The sequence below is a fragment of the Microtus pennsylvanicus genome, chromosome 11 (assembly GCF_037038515.1).
Source record: "Microtus pennsylvanicus isolate mMicPen1 chromosome 11, mMicPen1.hap1, whole genome shotgun sequence".
NCBI classification, from domain to species: Eukaryota; Metazoa; Chordata; class Mammalia; order Rodentia; family Cricetidae; genus Microtus; species Microtus pennsylvanicus.
In genome coordinates this window covers 90,402,120-90,410,632 of record NC_134589.1, presented here as the reverse complement: position 1 = coordinate 90,410,632, position 8,513 = coordinate 90,402,120, and the positions used below count along the sequence as shown (strand labels likewise).

The 8,513-nt window shown below is 47.7% G+C and overlaps 1 pseudogene; it reads left to right on the top strand.

Annotated features, from left to right (window-relative positions):
• Positions 1–3,828: 3,828 nt before the first annotated feature.
• On the top strand, positions 3,829–5,929 carry LOC142831428 (heat shock protein HSP 90-alpha pseudogene; annotated as a pseudogene).
• The last annotated feature ends 2,584 nt before the right edge of the window (positions 5,930–8,513 follow it).

The following is an 8,513-nucleotide window of genomic DNA, read 5'->3' as shown; positions in this document are numbered from 1 at the left end:
GGAGGCTGTCGCGGGGTCTCCTTCCCAGGGCCGCAGGGAAGAAGCTACAGTCGCCCAAAGGAGACACGAAGTGCCTGGGTTTTTTGAAGTTCTGTACAGTCATATCCAAAGTCAACCCACTCACCAAAGCTCTGCCCCTCAGTACTGTCTGGAGCTGCTCTCTTCTAGGGAAGTCAGCTCTGTCATTAACCTGGGCCATCTCATGACGTCATTGTAATCCGCGTGTGTGCAGAAGGTTGGGTTAGGCCCTAGTAGCTGGATACTGCTGTTCCCAGCCCGCTTTATTCCCTAGACCCCCCCCCCTCCTCAGCCAGCCTCCACCACTTGGAGCAGAGCGATGGTCACCTGGATGGAGGCTTTGTTAAACACGTGCCTGTCCTTTTCCAACGTGTTAGCTCTGGAGCTGGGGCAGAGGGCGTACCTGACAGGGTTCCTACCATAGTGGGTTCCCAGCCACCCATGGAAAACTGCCGAGTTGTTCTTTCCTGTCCCGTGCCTCAGTAGGCCTCTGGGGACCAGCGCTGACCTCGCTGGGATACTCCTGCTGGCCACCTTATTTTGGAGTTTATCCCAAAGATCTCATTCTTACTGGAAGGACACCAACCAATGTGAGAATCAGAAAAGCAGGCCTGAAAATCCTCCACAAAGACCATCCCCTGTGGGGAGGCCAAACTGGAACAGGCTTCCAAAGGAGTGCTGGGTAGGGGCCTGTGTTCCTCATTACTGGGAATTGGGGAGGAAACGTCTGGGAGGTGACAACCTGGCCTTAGCCCTTCTTCCCAGGGAGCATACACTGAGATGGATGTTGCCACCTGACTGTATCCCAGTCAAATCCTACACCCCTCACTGTGAAGCCAGGAGACGGAACAGAATATTGTCCTGCAGGATGTTCAATTTCCACAGCCAACCTCCAGCTTGGCCCAGCCAGGTCAGGCAAAAGGGCTAAAAGGTGTGACCCCCACTGCCGGGACATGGATGTCAGATGAGCAAGGGAGGGGTCCTAGACTTTGTGCCCCATACTGCCTGCCCCTCTGTGAGGGACAGGAATAGGAGTAGGACAGCTGACCTACCTCCCAGGACCTGGAGTTGCGCCCACTAGTGAAGTCTTGCGTCAGGTTTTGCCAACCTGTTGGAACAAACGCAGTCTGGTTGCCATGGTGATGGTAATGGCTTTGGGGTAAAAGGATGAGCTAGAGGCTGCTGTAAACAGGAAGTGGGGGGGCAGCCTCACTGCAGGGGCTCCAACAGAGACTGGAGACTTGCTGGGTGAGACTTGCTCCTGCCTTTGACAGGGAAACTGAGATCCAAACATGGAAAGAGGTTTTGAGTCACATAGCAACAGACTGAGTGCCAAACCAGCCCCACGAGTCTGGTTTTCCCTGGGCTCTTCTCTCTACAGACCTTCAGTGTGAGTGTGAGTGAGTGTGTGAGTGTGTGTGGGGTGCGGGGGTGCCGAATGAATGACAAGCCACCAGTGATTCATGCTGTCATCTTTCTTGACTCATCCTAAGGCTACAGGGTCTCCTGTGTATAGTCCTCCTTTGCTCAGAGCCCTGGTTGGCCTCATCTGTAATAGGGAATACAACTGACCCTAGACACTGCTAGTGAACCTTAGTTCCTGGGCTCCACCTTAGAACCTAGGGCCGAGCTCCTCCTGCTGCAGGGAAAGGCAGGCTGCCCAGTGAGAGCTCATAGGGTCAGAGACCAGGGGCTTTGAGGCTTTGGCCAAGCACCCCCAGGCCTGCATGAATTTATACACCTGCTGAAGAGAGTGACTTTAGGGGTGTGTGGCTCTGGATAGCCTTCTGCCTGAGAAGCTGGTTCTTGAACTGCAGGCCACACTAAGTATCTCGTGATTTTCTTGCAGTCAGTATCCATGCACTCAGAACAAGCCCAGGTCTGCGTGCTACTGCATGGGAAGGTTTTTTGTTTGTTTGTTTGTTTTTTGTTTTTGTTTTAAACCAAAAACCAACCAGGCTCTCATGAAGCTCAGGCTGACCTCAACTCTCAGACTTGCCATGTGGCTATGGTTAACTTTGATTTTCTGATCTTTCCGCCTCTCCTTAAGTGCTAGAATTACAGGCATGTGCCACTATTCCCAGTACTGTGCCGTCCTGGGGACTGAAGCCAGGGCTTTGTGCATGCCAGGCAAGTGCTCTACCAGTAGCTACATCAGCAGGCCAGAGGTTGACTGGTTTATCAGTCTTTGTTGTTTGTTTTGTGTAGGGCACTACTGAGGCCCTAACCTAGGATATGAGGCTAGCTAGGCCAGCATTCTACCACCAAGGAGCACCCCTCGCTTCACATACTGTGTTTGTGGGGCCCAGCTAGGCCAGCATTCTACCACCAAGGAGCACCCCTCGCTTCACATACTGTGTTTGTGGGGCCCAGCTAGGCCAGCATTCTACCACCAAGGAGCACCCCTCGCTTCACATACCGTGTTTGTGGGGCCCAGCTAGGCCAGCATTCTACCACCAAGGAGCACCCCTCGCTTCACATACCGTGTTTGTGGGGTCCAGCTAGAGGGGAGGCAAAAGAAGCAGTCTTGATCAGACAAAGACTATTTGGTGGGTCTGAGCCCATCTGTGAGAAGAGTCTCACAGATGAGGGCCTGCTGAGGAATACAAGCTCCTGGCATCTGTCCTGTCTCAGATGAGTAAGGGATAGTGTGCCAGGGCCCGTTTTCCATAAAGGCCCATTACTATGGCCAAAGACTGAGTAGAGATAGAGGTCAGGGCTATTAACAGGGGACAGCTGAACACCATGTGCAACTGGCTTGGAAGTGCCCATCAATCTCTGCAGAACCTGGGGCTTGGAGGCATCATCTTTCTCTCATCTCTGGGACCAGAACCTTCCTGAGACAGGAAAGCCTGGAGGGGTGAGAGCTTTTCTTCTAAGTTGTCCTGGAATGAGGACACAGATGGTCTGGCCTGGGCAGGCAGGGGCCCAGATGGGTAAGCTCAGACCTGTTTCTCCTACATTTTTGGTGTTTGCCCCTTTTATCCTTCTAGAGTTCAGGTATGGCCTCCAGGCCAGGCCAGGCCAGGGACACACAATGGCCCCAAGCCAGCCCCCCCCCAACCAGGTCCAACAACTCCTCAGAGGCACTGACAATATCTGGAAGCCTCTAAGAGTCTCAAGAGTTATCAAATGACCCCCATCCCCAACTCAGTGTCGGGATCAGGTGGGACAGGTGCCCAAGCACACTTCTTGAGCCTTCCCTTCAAGTCAGTTCCTACAGGGACATGCCAACCTCAAAATGGAATACAGATTGAGATGTCTTTGGATACTTTGTCTGCTGGATTACCTAGAGGTCCTTGGGCTTCCTCTTTGGTCTGTGGGTCCGGGAAGGCCAGGGGAGCAATAAGCTCCAAACCATCATTGTTGGGGGCATCAGTAACTAGGTGTTCTAGCTGGCTTGATAGATGCAGGGATAGTTTTGTCAATTTGACACAAGCTAAAGTCACCTAAGGAGAGGGAACCTCAATTAAGAAAATACCTCCAAGGCCGGGTGGTGTCAGTGCACACCTTTAATTTTAGCACTCAGGAGGCAGAGGCAGACAGATCTCTGTGAGTTTGAGACCAGCCTGGTCTTTAGAGTGAGTTTCAGGACAGCCAGGACTAAACAGTGAAACTCTGTCTCAAAACTACCCCCTCTTTAAAAAAGAAGAAAAGAAGAAAAAGGAGGAGGAGGAGGAGGAGGAGGAGGAGGAGGAGGAGGAAGAGGAGGAGGAAGAGGAAGAAAAGAAGAAGAAGGAGGAGGAGGAGTTGCTTCGGTGTCATAGTGCGGCTAGTCACGTTGTGTGTGGTCACTCAGTGAAAATGCCTGAGGAAACCCAGACCCAGGACCAACCAATGGAGGAGGAAGAGGTTGAGACTTTTGCCTTTCAGGCAGAAATTGCCCAGTTGATGTCTATTCGAACAAAAAGATCTTTCTGAGGGAACTCATTTCAAATTCATCAGATGCTTTGGACAAGATCAGATACGAGAGTCTGACAGATCCTAGGAAACTAGACTCTGGGAAGGAGCTGCACATTAATCTCATTCCCAACAAACAAGATCAAACCCTCACCATTGTGGATACTGGCATTGGAATGATCAAGGCTGCCTTGATCAATAACCTTGGTACCATTGCCAAGTCTGGCATCAAAACCGTCATGGAGGCTTTGCAGGCTGGTGCAGATATTTCTATGATTGGCCAGTTTGGTGTTGGTTTTTACTCTGCATATTTGATCGCTGAGAAAGTGGCTGTGATCACCAAACATAATGATGATGAACAGTATACCTGGGAATCTGCAGCAGGGGGATTGTTCACAGTGAGAACTGACACAGGCGAGCCAATGGGTCCTGGAACCTGAAAGAAGACCAAACCAAGTACTTGGAGGAAAGGAGAATAAAAGAGATCGTGAAGAAACATTCTCAGTTTCTTGGCTATCCCACTACTCTCTTTGTGGAGAAGGAACGTGATAAGGAAGTCAGTAATGCTGAAGCTGAAGAAAAGGAAGACAAAGAGGAAGAGAAGGAAAAAGAAGAAAAGGAGTCTGACGACAAGCCTGAAACAGAAGTCGGTTCCGACGACGAAGAGGAAGAAAAGAAGGACGGTGACAAAAAGAAGAAGATAAAGGACAAGTACATCGATCAGGAAGAGCTCAACAAAACAAAGCCTATTTGGACCAGAAATCCTGATGACATTACTAGTGAAGAATATGGAGAGTTCTACAAGAGCTTAACCAATGACTGGGAAGAATATTTGGCGGTAAAGCATTTTTCTGTTGAAGGACAATTGGAATTCCAGGCCCTCCTTTTTGTCCCAAGACGTGCTCCTTTTGATCTGTTTGAAAACAGAAAGAAAAAAAAAAACAACATCAAGTTGTATGTATGCAGAGTTTTCATCATGGATAACTGTGAGGGGTTAATCTCTGAGTATCTGAGGAGTGGTGGATTCTGAGGGTCTTCCTCTAAATATCTCCAATGAAATGTTGCAGCAAAGCAAAAATTTGAAAGTTATCAGAAAAGAATTTGGTCAAGAAATGCTTAGAACTATTCACCAAGCTGGCAGAAGATAAAGATAACTACAAAAAGTTTTGTGAGCAGTTCTCAAAAAATATAAAGCTTCATGAAAATATAAAGTCTTCATGAAGACTCTCAAAATCAGAAGAAGCTTTCTGAGCTGTTGCGATACTACGCATCTGCTTCTGGAGATGAGATAGTTTCTCTCAAAGATTATTGCACCAGAATGAAGGAAAACCAGAAGCACATCTACTTTATTACAGGTGAGACCAAGGACCAAGTTGCTAATTCGGCCTTTGTGGAACACCTCTGAAAGCATGGCTTAGAAGTAATCTATATGACTGAGCCCATTGATGAATATTGTGTGCAACTGAAGGAATTTGAAGGCAAGACCTTGGTGTCAGTTACCAAAGAAGGACTGGAGCTTCCCGAAGATGAAGAGGAGAAAAAGAAGCAGGAAGAAAAAAAGAGAAAATTTGAAAACCTCTGTAAAATTATGAAAGCTATTTTGGAGAAAAAGGTTGAAAAGGTGGTTGTATCAAACCAATTGGTGACATCCCCGTGCTCTATTGTCACAAGCACATATGGGTGGACAGCAAACATGGAAACAATCATGAAAGCTCAAGCCCTCAGAGACAACTCAACGATGGGTTACATGGCCGCAAAGAAGCACCTGGAGATAAACCCTGATCACTCCTTTATCGAAACCCTCCAGCAAAAGGCAGAGGCCGGCAAGAACGACAAATCTGTGAAGGATCTGGTCACCTGGCTTCAGTCTGGAAGATCCCCAGACACAGGGTCATCAAGCTTGGTCTGAAGAAGATGATCCTACTGTGGATGATACCAGCGCTGCTGTAACTGAAGAAAAGCCACCCTGGAAGGAGATGAGGACACATCATGCACGGAAGAAGTAGACTAAGTTTCACCAGAACTATATGTTTGATGCTTTCTTTCATTCCTTCTGATACTATATTTCCCAGGATTTTTGTTTATTTTTGTTAACATTTAAAACATCTGTGTGGCATGAAAACTAAGGGGAAGATAAAATTTCTTTCTACTTGTGTGATACTGTGATACTATAGGTTTGATTCAATAGGTTGGCAGGATGTTTGTTGTAAGACGTAATGTAACCTGTTAACTTTGTGGTCTGAAGTGTTTCGCTGTCGAGCTGGATTCCTTATTAGACCAAATAATTTCACTTGGAAGTGTTCTGAGATACAGCTTCGTGTTTAAAAGGAAAAAAAAATAAGATGGCTTAAGTTTCATCTTAAAACTTTTCATCCCCTATAGTTCTGCATGTACTAGTCTTAGAAGTAAGTACACAAGCTAAAACAACAGGAATTCCCTATGTGGCTTGTTTTCCAAAGTACCAAGAACAAAATCCTAAGCTTCCCTAGGTCTTGTAATTCAACAAGGCTTGTGAGTGGAAATACAGTGCCCAATCACATTCTGCTTTAAAAGGTAAATACAGGCCGGGCGATGGTGGCGCACGCCTTTAATCCCAGCACTCGGGAGGCAGAGGTAGGCGGATCTCTGTGAGTTCGAGACCAGCCTGGTCTACAAGAGCTAGTTCCAGGATAGGCTCCAAAGCCACAGAGAAACCCTATCTCGAAAAACCAAAAAAAAAAAAAAAAAAAATAAATAAATAAATAAATAAATAAATAAAAGGTAAATACAGATGAGAAAAAAAGAAAAGAAAAAAAAAAGACCCTGCCTTCATAAGATTGGGCTGCATGTAAACCTCTAGGGCATTTTCTTAATTGGGGATGGATAGAGAAGGGTCCACCCTACTGTGGGTGGTCCCATCCCTGGGCAGGTGATTCTAAGTTCTCTAAGAAAGCAGGCTGAAGAAGCCATGGGGAACAAGCCAGCAAGCAGCACCCCTCCAAGGCCTCTGCATCAGCTCCCCCCTTCAGGCCTTCAGGGCCTTGTCCTGCTTGAGTTCCTGTCCTGACTTCCTTTGATGAACAGTGATGTGGAGGTAGAAGCCAAATAAACCCTTTCTTCCCCAACTTGTTTTTTGGTCATGGTGTTTCATCACAGCAATAGAAACCCTGAGACAAAGACAATGATGAACACTATGAACAGAACACAAGACCCAAGCTGCTCGGGAACCTGACGGCAGAGCCAGTCCTGGACACTAGCATTCCTGGAACCCTGTCAAAGACTTTATTTATTTAAAGATTTTTGCTGGGTGGTGGTGGTGGCACACGCCTTTAATCCCAGCACTTGGGAGGCAGAGACAGGCGGATCTCTGTGAGTTCAAGTCCAACCTGGTCTATAAAGTGAGTTCCAGGATAGGCTCCAAAACCACAGAGAAACCCTGTCTTGAAAAACAAAACAAAAAATCTTTTTAAACTGTGTGTTGTGTGGTGCTTATGAAGGCCAAAAGAAGGCATTATTAGATTATTAGATCCTTTGGAGACTAAGTTCCAGGCAGTTATAGAACAGCTTGACATGGGTACTGGGAACCAACTCCATTTCTCTGCCAGAGTTCTTCATCACTGAGCCAGCTCTGTCACAGCAACCAACTACACCAGCATGAGACTCTTAAGTGGTCTTGACCTGAGTGTCCTCATCTGTAAAATGGGCAGTAAGTATTTTTGGAATTCATGTCTTTCATATGTAAATTATGAGACCAGAGTGACTTGCAAATGTGAAGTCATCTCCCCCCCCTGCCCCTTCAACCATGAAGAATGGTTTCTAGTCAGCTCAACAGGGACTTAGAGACTGGGTGGCCCTTAGGACAATGAAACTAGGCTCCTGAAGGGTGTTTGGAAGCTCCCACCTGATAAGAGCTACAAGCTGAGAAGTCCTGAGTGGTTTGCACCATTAGAAGCAGAATAGCTAGCTGGGTGGTCCCACTATGTGGGAGCCAGAGGCACGCAGATCTCTGAGTTCAGGACAGCCCCGGCTACAGAGTGAGTGTCAGGACAGGTTCCAAAGCTACACAGAGAAACTATGTCTCAAAAAGCAAAGAAAGGCAAAAGCAGAGTAGCAAGTGTGTGAGGAGACCTGGCTGAAGGCAGCTGTGTCCAGCAGGCACTAAACACTTGCTACAAGGGAGAACATGGGGTACAGGAGAGCAGACACTCTGGCTGCCTTGCCTCATGTCTCAGCTTAGATGCTTGCTAAATGCACCAGCTTTCCGTGCCTCAGTTTCCCTGTCTGTCTAGTGGGGACACCACCATTACTCGTTTCATACGGCTGCTAGGAGGTGGTCCACACGGAGCTCTCAGCATCAGTTCTGGCACAAAGTTAGTATCTCAGGCCCTCAGCCTCAACTATGGCTAATTTGAGGGATTTCTGAAATAGTGGCGAGCCCAGGAGGAAACAGTTGTTTTCACAAATCTCAGAGTTGATCAGAGGCTGTATTTCTCTCTTCAGCCACAGTCAACACCTCCGTCAGCGCTCAAAGAACACTCACTTCCCTCACCAACAGAGCCACCCAGGGAGCAAGCACACCTCACTTCAACAGGCTTGGGGGGATGCTGGTGAGATGT